Here is a 4867-nt window from a genome sequence, read left to right on the forward strand (position 1 = left end):
CATAGGTTATAGAACTTCAATATAGATGCGTCATCATCTTGAATTATACACACAAAATTTTTATACCGCCATCTGATGATGAAACGGCGAGAACTTATTCACACTCCCAATAAGTGAATTGTATACACTTTCACTTAAAGTTTGCATTGCTAACTTAACACTCATTCTATTATTTTTATAATAAATATGTTTACTAGTGAGTTTATTTGCAGCTTTCAAGCCTTCTTTTTGTTGTAATTTGTGAAGATTAACTATATGAGCCCGATTAATTGTTTCACCACTTGATGTTCTCAAAATTTGTTTGTCGCCTAAAGTATTTCTCACTAATTTTAACATGTAACATAAATCATAAAACACGTAACATATTTCTGATGTAACAGGATTTGTAAAGAATAGCTTGACATTTTCTCCATATTGCAATTTTGCACCTAAAGCAGTACACATACTAATGTTACTTGAAGCACCATCAAAAGTTATGGAAAAAACTTTACAATTTATATTATTCAATTGTTCAAATGCAAGTGTTAACAAATTTGCGCGTTCTGAACTGTTTAATGATCTTATTAAAAAATATCCAATTGGAACTTTCCAATTATCGTTTAGAGATACGGCCATGAACACTAACATGTTATTAGCAGCAGGAGCAGAGTCGTTATCATTTTCTACAATACCATAATCAATACCATCATGAAATCTTTTTTTATCATAAATCATCTCTTCCTTTATTGACATTTCGTCTATAACTAAATTAATAATAAGAGGTTTAGAATTATTATTATTATTGCGTAATGCAATGGCTTTTAATGTTTCTGTTGTGAAACCTGGAGATCCATCAACTACACGATACCAATTTCGTATCGTTGAAGGATTCGGTAACAAGTTATTCCACATTTCTCGTACGTAATTATATGCTTTAGGTGAATAAAAGTGCAATGTTAATGCAAAGCTACGAATTTCAGGAGAATAAGTACCACCTTTTCCGATTTTTCTCGATATTATCGCCTTCATACTTTCTGGTAATGTATTCTAAATATAATAGAAAGAAAATAATTGAAATAAATTTATAATACAAGTTAATAAATTATTTCATCGCTTTTAAGTTTAATCTATAAAACATTAAACATTAGATTTATTCTATAATATACATTTATTAATAATTATACAGAGTGTCTCAGAACTGGCGTACCGGACTGTAAGGTGTGATACCTTGTGCAAAAAGATACAACTTTTTCCTTTAGCAAAATTTTATCCGATGAGTAGCAGAAGCACTTATTCTTAAATTTTAACCTGCTATTTTGTGAAAACTACTCATTGGACAAAATTTTGCTAAAGGAAAAAGTTATTCCTTTTTGCATAAAGTATCACATCCTATAGTCCGGTACACCAGTTCGGAGACACCCTGTATATATCTTGTATATAAAAATTAATTATTCATCATTAATCCTACAATGATTTTCTGGTTATATACTACACAATAAGATGGGTCACTCATATCCCAGACATATTTTCATCACTTTAAAAACAACCCAACCTTAGAAAAAATATTTCATGTATTATCAGTCCACATAATCTATAACATACCATTAAATTATCTCCAGCCTCTTCAGAAATTAATTTTGATTCTTTCAAATGAGATACTAGTTCTTGCAATGTAATAATTCGCTTTCGAAGTCTTCTGTTTTCATCTTGTAAATATTTAATTTGATCGCTTTTCATTTGATCCTTTTGTTTAATAAAATTGATTAATCTTCTGGCTCTTCTCGGTGTACTAACGTCACTAGTATTAATTTCTGAGATATATCTTGGCTCTGCAAACATACGTTTCTTTTGAGGAGGAGAAATGTTCTCTTCAGAAGCTAAAAATATAAAATATTTTCATCACAAAAATAATACTTATTTTCTTTTATAATCAGTGTACATATTTGTATACATAAATATTTCTACATAATTTATCTTTAAAATAATTAATATAATAGAAAGGCTACGAGCCAGATAATATGTATTAATCAGTAACATACATTAGAATAACAACAAGATAAACGTGTATTATAGACAACAAATTACAACAATTATAAACAGACGTTTCGAACTCGCTTGGGTCATTCTCAATGTCTCAACGTATAAAATTCAAAAAATGTGATACACAAAAATGTGGAAACTATTCAAGAGAAGTAAAACATTCAGAAACGTTACTTGTTGCAAATGTATTGGTTGCATCTTGAAAGATATTTTTAGTCTAGCTGGTTGTCAAAAAATTGTCGATATTTGTGACAACCAGCGAGACTAAAAATCTTTCAAGATGTAACCAATACATTTGCAACAAGTAACGTTTCTGAATGTTTTACTTCTCTTGAATAGTTTCCACATTTTTGTGTATCACATTTTTCGAATTTTATACGTTGAGACATTGAGAATGACCCAAGCGAGTTCGAAACGTCTGTTTATAATTGTTGTAATTTGTTGTCTATAATACACGTTTATCTTGTTGTTATTCTAATGTATGTTACTGATTAATACATATTATCTGGCTCGTAGCCTTTCTATTATATTAATTATTTTTAATTTATTGAGCCATATTACTTTTATTATTTATATGTAACTTACATGAATAATAAGTGGAAACTTCGGATATCGGCTGAATTCGGATATCTTCATCATCAAAATCTTCATTACATACAATTGGAGATGAAATGATAGTACTTTCTACTATTGGCACTGAAAGAATAAAATATCACAAAAATGACATTTATGTTATTTCCTCTTATAGTGTACATATTTTTATTTCTACATAATTTATATATAACTTACATGAATGAGAAGTCGAAGTTTCCGATATTGAATGTACAGCACAATGCATTTGTGACGTCCCGTCGCGTCGTCACGTATAGGATTAGTTTTTATTTCTCCTTATTTTGGGTCAATGTATTAAAGCATTTTACCCGGGGATCGGAGATCAAGTTGTGCACTACTTCTAATTCACCGGTTGACGAGTGAACGGACTGGGTAGGATCATCGGTGTTCTACTCCGAATAATTCGCATATTTTATAGGTGAGTCGACGAGGATCACCCTTAGGGATGGACTTGTAGTCGGGAAATGAATAGGTATATTCTACCTTACGTAGAATATAGGTTGCTATAGATGAAGGATTGGGTTGAGGAGATTGATCTAATAGTTTTGCTAATTCCTCAAATAATGGAAACGGGTCTTGGTTTGAAAAAAGAGCGACCTTGATCTGATATCTAAGTCTCTTAATTTGCTGTCGTCGCCCTTTCGAAGGCATATAGAATTAAATAAATTTCGTTGAGGAATAATTACGAGGAACGGGGGCCACACTATTGGTAGCGACAGTTCGTGTGATTGGGGCCACACTATTGGCAGCGACAATCGAGATAGTTGGGTCCACGCTATTGGCAGCGACAACTATAATTACTCCTCCTGAATAATTTTTATGCAAGATTTTATCTAAAGCGGAAAAGAGAATTAGTTTCAATCCAAAAGAAGTAACATATAACAATTTATTTCTAAGTGTTAAGGTGATTGAATTAATACATTGAGATACTAAAGGATAGAACAAGTGCGATTATAGGTCTGGAATTGAAAAGGGAAAACCGAGGTGAACTAACCGTTTAGTTCGGCGTCATGTCCGATCGACTGACTATTCTGACGTACTGTCTGACTGTCTCTTCTGACTAAAAATTTCGTACTGACTCGCTGGCCCTTGGTGTTCCCTTTTTATACCCAATTCCTAGTAGGAGGGTCTTTTTAACATCCAATCAGAATCCGTAGGTTCTATTGTGACGATCCGGAAAGCGTCACGACATCCGGAAACAAGTAATAACAAAACGCCGAACAACCGCGCGCGGAATAACCGCAAGGTCAACAAACAGTCGAACTGTTTGTTATAATTTAGTATAAAAGCCGACAGAAAATTGATATCGAGAGAGATTGATCGGAAAGCTCCTCTCAGGCGCACGACCGACCAGAACTCGCAATTCCTAGAGATCCTAGACATTCCGTCGACCGAAGTGGATACGCGACGTCGACATCTTTTCTCCGATACCGCTCTACCGACCGAAGTGGATACGCGACGTCGGTTTCCATACACCGCTCTGTCGACCGAAGTGGATGCGCGACGTCGACATCCTTTCCTCGATACCGCTCTACCGACCGAAGTGGATACGCGACGTCGGTTTCTTATCTATCACTCTGTCGACCGAAGTGGATGCGCGACGTCGACATCCTTTCCTCCTCACGCTACGCCGCTAACATCTACGATCGCGAACGCATACCGGGCATACGATAACGGCGACAACGAGCGCCTTTAAGCCAGCAAGGAAAAAGACCAGGATAGATAAACAGATTAAAGCCGATGAGGCAACGAACTCCGAACGACGAACAATAGTGTATCCGGAAACAATTCCGACCGCGTCCCGCCTGACGCTCGCGCGCCTCGACGCTCGCAGCTGATCGCGAGACGACAACAACGGCTCCCGACGAGAGCAAAAACGCGACCACGCGCCAACGGCGTAACGTCGCCTGTAAATAATTGTAAATAGCTTCGAAAGTAGAATATAGTTTCACATTATTATCACCTATACCACTGGTTCTCATTTCATACACGAAACCCGGACCACACCGGCTAAGACTATCCCGCACGTAACGCGAGGCCGTTACACTATTATTGCATTTGTTTTTATATTGATTAGGAGATAGTAGAGCTCCGCGTTAGCCCTACTCTCTCCTACGTTTAAACCTAAAGTTTGTGACTTAAATTTCTAGATCTATCTAATTATATATAGATCAAAGTAAAATTTTAATAAATCCTTTTTAATTATTTTGTTATGTGGAACTTATCCTCTGTGTTT

The 4867-nt window shown here is 35.2% G+C and overlaps 1 pseudogene; it reads right to left on the minus strand.

Annotated features, from left to right (window-relative positions):
- Positions 1-4867, minus strand: part of LOC116851970 — an 18965-nt pseudogene that overhangs the window by 3038 nt on the left and 11060 nt on the right.

This window comes from Odontomachus brunneus, unplaced genomic scaffold, assembly GCF_010583005.1.
Source record: "Odontomachus brunneus isolate Ranch 3 - 2012 unplaced genomic scaffold, Obru_v1 Obru_scaffold_198, whole genome shotgun sequence".
In the NCBI taxonomy this organism is placed as follows: Eukaryota; Metazoa; Arthropoda; class Insecta; order Hymenoptera; family Formicidae; genus Odontomachus; species Odontomachus brunneus.